Source organism: Amblyomma maculatum, chromosome 10 (genome assembly GCF_055883805.1).
Source record: "Amblyomma maculatum isolate TAMU_Amacu chromosome 10, ASM5588380v1, whole genome shotgun sequence".
Taxonomy (NCBI): domain Eukaryota; kingdom Metazoa; phylum Arthropoda; class Arachnida; order Ixodida; family Ixodidae; genus Amblyomma; species Amblyomma maculatum.
In genome coordinates, this window is record NC_139353.1 from 122,649,079 (window position 1) to 122,662,649 (window position 13,571).

A 13,571-nucleotide genomic window follows, 5' to 3' on the forward strand; every position below is an offset into this window, starting at 1 on the left:
GCTGTGGCCCACTTTTCTCTTGGCCAACCCTGTTCTGTGACCACATGTACAAAATATCTCAAAGTTGTGGCTCAATTTTTTCTTGGCCAACCCTGTCCTGTGACCACATGTACAAAATATCTCAAAGCTGTGGCCCACTTTTCTCTTTGCCAAACCTGTCCTGTGACCATATGTACAAAATATCTCAAAGCTGTGGCCCACTTTTCTCTTGGCCAACCCTGTCCTCTGACCACATGTACAAAATATCTTAAAGCTGTGGCCCACTTTTCTCTTGGCCAACCCTGTCCTGTGACCACATGTACAAAATATCTCAAAGCTGTGGACCACTTGTCTTTTGGCCAAACCTGTCCTGTGACCACATGTACAAAATATCTCAATGCTGTGGCCCACTTTTCTCTTGGCCAACCCTGTCCTGTGACCACATGTCAAAAATATCTCAAAGCTGTGGCCCACTTGTCTCTTGGCCAAACCTGTCCTGTGACCACATGTACAAAATATCTCAAAGCTGTGGACCACTTTTCTCTTGGCCAACGCTGTCCTGTGACCACGCGTAAAAAATATCTCAAAGCTGTGGCCCACTTTTCTCTTGGCCAACCCCTTCCTGTGACCACATGTACAAAATACCTCAAAGCTGTGGCCCACTTTTCTCTTGGCCAACCCTGTTCTGTGACCACATGTACAAAATATCTCAAAGTTGTGGCTCAATTTTTTCTTGGCCAACCCTGTCCTGTGACCACATGTACAAAATATCTCAAAGCTGTGGCCCACTTTTCTCTTTGCCAAACCTGTCCTGTGACCATATGTACAAAATATCTCAAAGCTGTGGCCCACTTTTCTCTTGGCCAACCCTGTCCTCTGACCACATGTACAAAATATCTTAAAGCTGTGGCCCACTTTTCTCTTGGCCAACCCTGTCCTGTGACCACATGTACAAAATATCTCAAAGCTGTGGACCACTTGTCTTTTGGCCAAACCTGTCCTGTGACCACATGTACAAAATATCTCAATGCTGTGGCCCACTTTTCTCTTGGCCAACCCTGTCCTGTGACCACATGTCAAAAATATCTCAAAGCTGTGGCCCACTTGTCTCTTGGCCAAACCTGTCCTGTGACCACATGTACAAAATATCTCAAAGCTGTGGACCACTTGTCTCTTGGCCAAACCTGTCCTGTGACCACATGTACAAAATGTCTCAAAGCTGTGGACCACTTGTCTCTTGGCCAAACCTGTCCTGTGACCACATGTACAAAATGTCTCAAAGCTGTGGCCCACTTTTCTCTTGGCCAACCCTGTCCTGTGACCACATGTACAAAATATCTCAAACTGTGGCCCACTTTTCTCTTGGCCAACCCTGTCCTCTGACCACATGTACAAAATATCTCAAAGCTGTGGCCCACTTTTCTATTGGCCAACTCTGTCCTGTGACCATATGTACAAAATATCTCAAAGCTGTGGACCACTTGTCTCTTGGCCAAACCGGTCCTATGACCACATGTACAAAATATCTCAAAGCTGCGGCCCACTTTTCTCTTGGCCAACCCTGTCCTGTGACCACATGTACAAAATATCTCAAAGCTGTGGCCCACTTTTCTCTTGGCCAACAATGTCCTCTGACCACATGTACAAAATATCTCAAAGCTGTAACCCACTTTTTTTTGGCCAACCCTGTCATGTGACCACATGTACAAAATATCTCAAAGCTGTGGCCCACTTGTCTCTTGGCCAAACCTGTCCTGTGACCACATGTACAAAATATCTCAAAGCTGTGGACCACTTGTCTCTTGGCCAAACCTGTCCTGTGACCACATGTAGAAAATATCTCAAAGCTGTGGCCCACTTTTCTCTTGGCCAACCCTGTCCTGTGACCACATGTACAAAATATCTCAAAGCTGTGGCCCACTTGTCTCTTGGCCAACCCTGTCCTGTGACCACAAGTACAAAATATCTCAAAGCTGTGGCCCACTTGTCTCTTGGTCAAACCTGTCCAGTGACCACATGTACAAAATATCTCAAAGCTGTGGCCCACTTTTCTCTGTGCCAACCCTGTCCTGTGACCACATGTACAAAATATCTCAAAGCTGTGGCCCACTTTTCTCATGGCCAACAATGTCCTCTGACCACATGTACAAAATATCTCAAAGCTGCGCCCACTTTTTTCTTGGCCAACCCTGTCATGTGACCACATGTACAAAATATCTCAAAGCTGTGGCCCACATTTCTCTTGGACAACCCTGTCCTGTGACCACATGTACAAAATATCTCGAAGCTGTGGCCCTCTTTTCTCTTGGCCAACCCTGTCCAGTGAACACATGTACAAAATATCTCAAAGCTGTGGCCCACTTGTCTCTTGGCCAAACCTGTCCTGTGACCACATGTACAAAATATCTCAAAGTTGTGGCCCACTTTTTTCTTGGCCAACCCTGTCCTGTGACCACATGTACAAAATATCTCAAAGCTGTGGCCCACTTTTCTTTTTGCCAACCCTGTCCTGTGACCACATGTACAAAATATCTCAAAGCTGTGGCCCACTTTTCTCTTGGCCAACCCTGTCCTCTGACCACATGTACAAAATATCCTAAAGCTGTGGCCCACTTTTCTCTTGGCCAACCCTGTCCTGTGACCACATGTACAAAATATCTCAAAGCTGTGGACCACTTGACTTTCGGCCAAACCTGTCCTGTGACCACATGTACAAAATATCTCAAAGCTGTGGCCCACTTTTCTCTTGGCCAACCCTGTCCTGTGACCACATGTACAAAATATCTCAATGCTGTGGCCCACTTGTCTCTTGGCCAAACCTGTCCTGTGACCACATGTACAAAATATCTCAAAGCTGTGGACCACTTGTCTCTTGGCCAACCCTGTCCTGTGACCACATGTACAAAATATCTCAAAGCTGTGGACCACTTGTCTTTTGGCCAAACCTGTCCTGTGACCACATGTACAAAATATCTCAAAGCTGTGGCCCACTTTTCTCTTGGCCAACCCTGTCCTGTGACCACAAGTACAAAATATCTCAAAGCTGTGGCCCACTTGTCTCTTGGTCAAACCTGTCCTGTGACCACATGTACAAAATATCTCGAAGCTGTGGCCCACTTTTATCTTGACCAACGCTGTCCTGTGACCACACGTAAAAAATATTTCAAAGCCGTGGCCCACTTTTCTCTTGGCCAAACCTGTCCTGTGACCACATGTACAAAATATCTCAAAGCTGTGGCCCACTTTTTTCTTGGCCAACCCTGTCCTGTGACCACATGTACAAAATATCTCGAAGCTGTGGCCCACTTTTCTCTTGGCCAACCCTGTTCAGTGACCACATGTACAAAATATCTCAAAGTTGTGGCCCACTTTTTTCTTGGCCAACCCTGTCCTGTGACCACATGTACAAAATATCTCAAAGCTGTGGCCCACTTTTCTTTTTGCCAACCCTGTCCTGTGACCACATGTACAAAATATCTCAAAGCTGTGGCCCACTTTTCTCTTGGCCAACCCTGTCCTCTGACCACATGTACAAAATATCCTAAAGCTGTGGCCCACTTTTCTCTTGGCCAACTCTGTCCTGTGACCACATGAACAAAATATCTCAAAGCTGTGGACCACTTTTCTCTTGGCCAACGCTGTCCTGTGACCACGCGTAAAAAATATCTCAAAGCTGTGGCCCACTTTTCTCTTGGACAACCCTGTCCTGTGACCACATGTACAAAATATCTCGAAGCTGTGGCCCTCTTTTCTCTTGGCCAACCCTGTCCAGTGAACACATGTACAAAATATCTCAAAGCTGTGGCCCACTTGTCTCTTGGCCAAACCTGTCCTGTGACCACATGTACAAAATATCTCAAAGTTGTGGCCCACTTTTTTCTTGGCCAACCCTGTCCTGTGACCACATGTACAAAATATCTCAAAGCTGTGGCCCACTTTTCTTTTTGCCAACCCTGTCCTGTGACCACATGTACAAAATATCTCAAAGCTGTGGCCCACTTTTCTCTTGGCCAACCCTGTCCTCTGACCACATGTACAAAATATCCTAAAGCTGTGGCCCACTTTTCTCTTGGCCAACCCTGTCCTGTGACCACATGTACAAAATATCTCAAAGCTGTGGACCACTTGACTTTCGGCCAAACCTGTCCTGTGACCACATGTACAAAATATCTCAAAGCTGTGGCCCACTTTTCTCTTGGCCAACCCTGTCCTGTGACCACATGTACAAAATATCTCAATGCTGTGGCCCACTTGTCTCTTGGCCAAACCTGTCCTGTGACCACATGTACAAAATATCTCAAAGCTGTGGACCACTTGTCTCTTGGCCAACCCTGTCCTGTGACCACATGTACAAAATATCTCAAAGCTGTGGACCACTTGTCTTTTGGCCAAACCTGTCCTGTGACCACATGTACAAAATATCTCAAAGCTGTGGCCCACTTTTCTCTTGGCCAACCCTGTCCTGTGACCACAAGTACAAAATATCTCAAAGCTGTGGCCCACTTGTCTCTTGGTCAAACCTGTCCTGTGACCACATGTACAAAATATCTCGAAGCTGTGGCCCACTTTTATCTTGACCAACGCTGTCCTGTGACCACACGTAAAAAATATTTCAAAGCCGTGGCCCACTTTTCTCTTGGCCAAACCTGTCCTGTGACCACATGTACAAAATATCTCAAAGCTGTGGCCCACTTTTTTCTTGGCCAACCCTGTCCTGTGACCACATGTACAAAATATCTCGAAGCTGTGGCCCACTTTTCTCTTGGCCAACCCTGTTCAGTGACCACATGTACAAAATATCTCAAAGTTGTGGCCCACTTTTTTCTTGGCCAACCCTGTCCTGTGACCACATGTACAAAATATCTCAAAGCTGTGGCCCACTTTTCTTTTTGCCAACCCTGTCCTGTGACCACATGTACAAAATATCTCAAAGCTGTGGCCCACTTTTCTCTTGGCCAACCCTGTCCTCTGACCACATGTACAAAATATCCTAAAGCTGTGGCCCACTTTTCTCTTGGCCAACTCTGTCCTGTGACCACATGAACAAAATATCTCAAAGCTGTGGACCACTTTTCTCTTGGCCAACGCTGTCCTGTGACCACGCGTAAAAAATATCTCAAAGCTGTGGCCCACTTTTCTCTTGGCCAACCCCTTCCTGTGACCACATGTACAAAATACCTCAAAGCTGTGGCCCACTTTTCTCTTGGCCAACCCTGTTCAGTGACCACATGTACAAAATATCTCAAAGTTGTGGCCCACTTTTTTCTTGGCCAACCCTGTCCTGTGACCACATGTACAAAATATCTCAAAGCTGTGGCCCACTTTTCTTTTTGCCAACCCTGTCCTGTGACCACATGTACAAAATATCTCAAAGCTGTGGCCCACTTTTCTCTTGGCCAACCCTGTCCTCTGACCACATGTACAAAATATCCTAAAGCTGTGGCCCACTTTTCTCTTGGCCAACCCTGTCCTGTGACCACATGTACAAAATATCTCAAAGCTGTGGACCACTTGACTTTTGGCCAAACCTGTCCTGTGACCACATGTACAAAATATCTCAAAGCTGTGGACCACTTGTCTCTTGGCCAAACCTGTCCTGTGACCACATGTAGAAAATATCTCAAAGCTGTGGCCCACTTTTCTCTTTGCCAACCCTGTCCTGTGACCACATGTACAAATTATCTCAAACTGTGGCCCACTTTTCTCTTGGCCAACCCTGTCCTCTGACCACATGTAAAAATATCTGAAAGCTGTGGCCCACTTTTCTCTTGGGCAACCCTGTCCTGTGACCATATGTACAAAATATCTCAAAGCTGTGGACCACTTGTCTCTTGGCCAACCCTGTCCTGTGACCACATGTACAAAATATCTCAAAGCTGTGGCCCACTTTTCTCATGGCCAACAATGTCCTCTGACCACATGTACAAAATATCTCAAAGCTGTGGCCCACTTTTTTCTTGGCCAACCCTGTCATGTGACCACATGTACAAAATATCTCAAAGCTGTGGCCCACATTTCTCTTGGACAACCCTGTCCTGTGACCACATGTACAAAATATCTCGAAGCTGTGGCCCACTTTTCTCTTGGCCAACCCTGTCCTGTGACCACATGTACAAAATATCTCAAAGCTGTGGCCCACTTTTATCTTGGCCAATGCTGTCCTGTGACCACACGTAAAAAATATCTCAAAGCTGTGGCCCACTTTTCTCTTGGCCAAACCTGTCCTGTGACCACATGTACAAAATATCTCAAAGCTGTGGCCCACTTTTCTCTTGGCCAACCCTGTCCTGTGACCACATGTACAAAATATCTCAAAGCTGTGGCCCACTTTTGTCTTGGCCAACTCTGTCCTGTGACCACATGTACAAAATATCTCAAAGCTGTGGACCACTTTTCTCTTGGCCAACGCTGTCCTGTGACCACGCGTAAAAAATATCTCAAAGCTGTGGCCCACTTTTCTCTTGGCCAACCCCTTCCTGTGACCACATGTACAAAATACCTCAAAGCTGTGGCCCACTTTTCTCTTGGCCAACCCTGTTCTGTGACCACATGTACAAAATATCTCAAAGTTGTGGCTCAATTTTTTCTTGGCCAACCCTGTCCTGTGACCACATGCACAAAATATCTCAAAGCTGTGGCCCACTTTTCTCTTTGCCAAACCTGTCCTGTGACCATATGTACAAAATATCTCAAAGCTGTGGCCCACTTTTCTCTTGGCCAACCCTGTCCTCTGACCACATGTACAAAATATCTTAAAGCTGTGGCCCACTTTTCTCTTGGCCAACCCTGTCCTGTGACCACATGTACAAAATATCTCAAAGCTGTGGACCACTTGTCTTTTGGCCAAACCTGTCCTGTGACCACATGTACAAAATATCTCAATGCTGTGGCCCACTTTTCTCTTGGCCAACCCTGTCCTGTGACCACATGTCAAAAATATCTCAAAGCTGTGGCCCACTTGTCTCTTGGCCAAACCTGTCCTGTGACCACATGTACAAAATATCTCAAAGCTGTGGACCACTTGTCTCTTGGCCAAACCTGTCCTGTGACCCCATGTACAAAATATCTCAAAGCTGTGGCCCACTTTTCTCTTGGCCAACCCTGTCCTGTGACCACACGTACAAAATATCTCAAAGCTGTGGCCCACTTGTCTCTTGGCCAAACCTGTCCTGTGACCACATGTACAAAATGTCTCAAAGCTGTGGACCACTTGTCTCTTGGCCAAACCTGTCCTGTGACCACATGTACAAAATGTCTCAAAGCTGTGGCCCACTTTTCTCTTGGCCAACCCTGTCCTGTGACCACATGTACAAAATATCTCAAAGCTGTGGCCCAATTTTCTCTTGGCCAACCCTGTCCTGTGACCACATGTACAAAATATCTCAAAGCTGTGGCCCACTTTTGTCTTGGCCAACTCTGTTGTGACCACATGTACAAAATATCTCAAAGCTGTGGACCACTTTTCTCTTGGCCAACGCTGTCCTGTGACCACGCGTAAAAAATATCTCAAAGCTGTGGCCCACTTTTCTCTTGGCCAACCCCTTCCTGTGACCACATGTACAAAATACCTCAAAGCTGTGGCCCACTTTTCTCTTGGCCAACCCTGTTCTGTGACCACATGTACAAAATATCTCAAAGTTGTGGCTTAATTTTTTCTTGGCCAACCCTGTCCTGTGACCACATGTACAAAATATCTCAAAGCTGTGGCCCACTTTTCTCTTTGCCAACCCTGTCCTGTGACCATATGTACAAAATATCTCAAAGCTGTGGCCCACTTTTCTCTTGGCCAACCCTGTCCTCTGACCACATGTACAAAATATCTTAAAGCTGTGGCCCACTTTTCTCTTGGCCAACCCTGTCCTGTGACCACATGTACAAAATATCTCAAAGCTGTGGACCACTTGTCTTTTGGCCAAACCTGTCCTGTGACCACATGTACAAAATATCTCAAAGATGTGGCCCACTTTTCTCTTGGCCAACCCTGTCCTGTGACCACATGTCAAAAATATCTCAAAGCTGTGGCCCACTTGTCTCTTGGCCAAACCTGTCCTGTGACCACATGTACAAAATATCTCAAAGCTGTGGACCACTTGTCTCTTGGCCAAACCTGTCCTGTGACCCCATGTACAAAATATCTCAAAGCTGTGGCCCACTTTTCTCTTGGCCAACCCTGTCCTGTGACCACACGTACAAAATATCTCAAAGCTGTGGCCCACTTGTCTCTTGGCCAAACCTGTCCTGTGACCACATGTACAAAATGTCTCAAAGCTGTGGACCACTTGTCTCTTGGCCAAACCTGTCCTGTGACCACATGTACAAAATGTCTCAAAGCTGTGGCCCACTTTTCTCTTGGCCAACCCTGTCCTGTGACCACATGTACAAAATATCTCAAACTGTGGCCCACTTTTCTCTTGGCCAACCCTGTCCTCTGACCACATGTACAAAATATCTCAAAGCTGTGGCCCACTTTTCTATTGGCCAACCCTGTCCTGTGACCATATGTACAAAATATCTCAAAGCTGTGGACCACTTGTCTCTTGGCCAAACCGGTCCTATGACCACATGTACAAAATATCTCAAAGCTGCGGCCCACTTTTCTCTTGGCCAACCCTGTCCTGTGACCACATGTACAAAATATCTCAAAGCTGTGGCCCACTTTTCTCTTGGCCAACAATGTCCTCTGACCACATGTACAAAATATCTCAAAGCTGTGGCCCACTTTTTTCTTGGCCAACCCTGTCATGTGACCACATGTACAAAATATCTCAAAGCTGTGGCCCACTTGTCTCTTGGCCAAACCTGTCCTGTGACCACATGTACAAAATATCTCAAAGCTGTGGACCACTTGTCTCTTGGCCAAACCTGTCCTGTGACCACATGTAGAAAATATCTCAAAGCTGTGGCCCACTTTTCTCTTGGCCAACCCTGTCCTGTGACCACATGTACAAAATATCTCAAAGCTGTGGACCACTTGTCTCTTGGCCAACCCTGTCCTGTGACCACAAGTACAAAATATCTCAAAGCTGTGGCCCACTTGTCTCTTGGTCAAACCTGTCCTGTGACCACATGTACAAAATATCTCAAAGCTGTGGACCACTTGTCTCTTGGCCAAACCTGTCCTGTGACCACATGTACAAAATATCTCAAAGCTGTGGCCCACTTTTCTCTTGGCCAACCCTGTCCTGTGACCACATGTACAAAATATCTCAAAGCTGTGGCCCACTTTTCTCATGGCCAACAATGTCCTCTGACCACATGTACAAAATATCTCAAAGCTGTGGCCCACTTTTTTCTTGGCCAACCCTGTCATGTGACCACATGTACAAAATATCTCAAAGCTGTGGCCCACATTTCTCTTGGACAACCCTGTCCTGTGACCACATGTACAAAATATCTCGAAGCTGTGGCCCTCTTTTCTCTTGGCCAACCCTGTCCTGTGAACACATGTACAAAATATCTCAAAGCTGTGGCCCACTTGTCTCTTGGCCAAACCTGTCCTGTGACCACATGTACAAAATATCTCAAAGTTGTGGCCCACTTTTTTCTTGGCCAACCCTGTCCTGTGACCACATGTACAAAATATCTCAAAGCTGTGGCCCACTTTTCTTTTTGCCAACCCTGTCCTGTGACCACATGTACAAAATATCTCAAAGCTGTGGCCCACTTTTCTCTTGGCCAACCCTGTCCTCTGACCACATGTACAAAATATCCTAAAGCTGTGGCCCACTTTTCTCTTGGCCAACCCTGTCCTGTGACCACATGTACAAAATATCTCAAAGCTGTGGACCACTTGACTTTCGGCCAAACCTGTCCTGTGACCACATGTACAAAATATCTCAAAGCTGTGGCCCACTTTTCTCTTGGCCAACCCTGTCCTGTGACCACATGTACAAAATATCTCAACGCTGTGGCCCACTTGTCTCTTGGCCAAACCTGTCCTGTGACCACATGTAAAAAATATCTCAAAGCTGTGGACCACTTGTCTCTTGGCCAACCCTGTCCTGTGACCACATGTACAAAATATCTCAAAGCTGTGGACCACTTGTCTTTTGGCCAAACCTGTCCTGTGACCACATGTACAAAATATCTCAAAGCTGTGGCCCACTTTTCTCTTGGCCAACCCTGTCCTGTGACCACAAGTACAAAATATTTCAAAGCTGTGGCCCACTTGTCTCTAGTCAAACCTGTCCTGTGACCACATGTACAAAATATCTCAAAGCTGTGGCCCACTTTTATCTTGACCAACGCTGTCCTGTGACCACACGTAAAAAATATTTCAAAGCCGTGGCCCACTTTTCTCTTGGCCAAACCTGTCCTGTGACCACATGTACAAAATATCTCAAAGCTGTGGCCCACTTTTTTCTTGGCCAACCCTGTCCTGTGACCACATGTACAAAATATCTCGAAGCTGTGGCCCACTTTTCTCTTGGCCAACTCTGTCCTGTGACCACATGAACAAAATATCTCAAAGCTGTGGACCACTTTTCTCTTGGCCAATGCTGTCCTGTGACCACGCGTAAAAAATATCTCAAAGCTGTGGCCCACTTTTCTCTTGGCCAACCCCTTCCTGTGACCACATGTACAAAATACCTCAAAGCTGTGGCCCACTTTTCTCTTGGCCAACCCTGTTCAGTGACCACATGTACAAAATATCTCAAAGTTGTGGCCCACTTTTTTCTTGGCCAACCCTGTCCTGTGACCACATGTACAAAATATCTCAAAGCTGTGGCCCACTTTTCTTTTTGCCAACCCTGTCCTGTGACCACATGTACAAAATATCTCAAAGCTGTGGCCCACTTTTCTCTTGGCCAACCCTGTCCTCTGACCACATGTACAAAATATCCTAAAGCTGTGGCCCACTTTTCTCTTGGCCAACCCTGTCCTGTGACCACATGTACAAAATATCTCAAAGCTGTGGACCACTTGACTTTTGGCCAAACCTGTCCTGTGACCACATGTACAAAATATCTCAAAGCTGTGGACCACTTGTCTCTTGGCCAAACCTGTCCTGTGACCACATGTAGAAAATATCTCAAAGCTGTGGCCCACTTTTCTCTTTGCCAACCCTGTCCTGTGACCACATGTACAAATTATCTCAAACTGTGGCCCACTTTTCTCTTGGCCAACCCTGTCCTCTGACCACATGTAAAAATATCTCAAAGCTGTGGCCCACTTTTCTCTTGGGCAACCCTGTCCTGTGACCATATGTACAAAATATCTCAAAGCTGTGGACCACTTGTCTCTTGGCCAACCCTGTCCTGTGACCACATGTACAAAATATCTCAAAGCTGTGGCCCACTTTTCTCATGGCCAACAATGTCCTCTGACCACATGTACAAAATATCTCAAAGCTGTGGCCCACTTTTTTCTTGGCCAACCCTGTCATGTGACCACATGTACAAAATATCTCAAAGCTGTGGCCCACATTTCTCTTGGACAACCCTGTCCTGTGACCACATGTACAAAATATCTCGAAGCTGTGGCCCACTTTTCTCTTGGCCAACCCTGTCCTGTGACCACATGTACAAAATATCTCAAAGCTGTGGCCCACTTTTATCTTGGCCAATGCTGTCCTGTGACCACACGTAAAAAATATCTCAAAGCTGTGGCCCACTTTTCTCTTGGCCAAACCTGTCCTGTGACCACATGTACAAAATATCTCAAAGCTGTGGCCCACTTTTCTCTTGGCCAACCCTGTCCTGTGACCACATGTACAAAATATCTCAAAGCTGTGGCCCACTTTTGTCTTGGCCAACTCTGTCCTGTGACCACATGTACAAAATATCTCAAAGCTGTGGACCACTTTTCTCTTGGCCAACGCTGTCCTGTGACCACGCGTAAAAAATATCTCAAAGCTGTGGCCCACTTTTCTCTTGGCCAACCCCTTCCTGTGACCACATGTACAAAATACCTCAAAGCTGTGGCCCACTTTTCTCTTGGCCAACCCTGTTCTGTGACCACATGTACAAAATATCTCAAAGTTGTGGCTCAATTTTTTCTTGGCCAACCCTGTCCTGTGACCACATGTACAAAATATCTGAAAGCTGTGGCCCACTTTTCTCTTTGCCAACCCTGTCCTGTGACCATATGTACAAAATATCTCAAAGCTGTGGCCCACTTTTCTCTTGGCCAACCCTGTCCTCTTACCACATGTACAAAATTTCTTAAAGCTGTGGCCCACTTTTCTCTTGGCCAACCCTGTCCTGTGACCACATGTACAAAATATCTCAAAGCTGTGGAGCACTTGTCTTTTGGCCAAACCTGTCCTGTGACCACATGTACAAAATATCTCAAAGCTGTGGCCCACTTTTCTCTTGGCCAACCCTGTCCTGTGACCACATGTCAAAAATATCTCAAAGCTGTGGCCCACTTGTCTCTTGGCCAAACCTGTCCTGTGACCACATGTACAAAATATCTCAAAGCTGTGGACCACTTGTCTCTTGGCCAAACCTGTCCTGTGACCCCATGTACAAAATATCTCAAAGCTGTGGCCCACTTTTCTCTTGGCCAACCCTGTCCTGTGACCACACGTACAAAATATCTCAAAGCTGTGGCCCACTTGTCTCTTGGCCAAACCTGTCCTGTGACCACATGTACAAAATGTCTCAAAGCTGTGGACCACTTGTCTCTTGGCCAAACCTGTCCTGTGACCACATGTACAAAATGTCTCAAAGCTGTGGCCCACTTTTCTCTTGGCCAACCCTGTCCTGTGACCACATGTACAAAATATCTCAAACTGTGGCCCACTTTTCTCTTGGCCAACCCTGTCCTCTGACCACATGTAAAAATATCTCAAAGCTGTGGCCCACTTTTCTCTTGGGCAACCCTGTCCTGTGACCATATGTACAAAATATCTAAAAGCTGTGGACCACTTGTCTCTTGGCCAACCCTGTCCTGTGACCACATGTACAAAATATCTCAAAGATGTGGCCCACTTTTCTCATGGCCAACAATGTCCTCTGACCACATGTACAAAATATCTCAAAGCTGTGGCCCACTTTTTTCTTGGCCAACCCTGTCATGTGACCACATGTACAAAATATCTCTAAGCTGTGGCCCACATTTCTCTTGGACAACCCTGTCCTGTGACCACATGTACAAAATATCTCGAAGCTGTGGCCCACTTTTCTCTTGGCCAACCCTGTCCTGTGACCACATGTACAAAATATCTCAAAGCTGTGGCCCACTTTTATCTTGGCCAATGCTGTCCTGTGACCACACGTAAAAAATATCTCAAAGCTGTGGCCCACTTTTCTCTTGGCCAAACCTGTCCTGTGACCACATGTACAAAATATCTCAAAGCTGTGGCCCACTTTTCTCTTGGCCAACCCTGTCCGGTGACCACATGTACAAAATATCTCAAAGCTGTGGCCCACTTTTCTCTTGGCCAACGCTGTCCTGTGACCACGCGTAAAAAATATCTCAAAGCTGTGGCCCACTTTTCTCTTGGCCAACCCCTTCCTGTGACCACATGTACAAAATACCTCAAAGCTGTGGCCCACTTTTCTCTTGGCCAACCCTCTTCTGTGACCACATGTACAAAATATCTCAAAGTTGTGGCTCAATTTTTTCTTGGCCAACCCTGTCCTGTG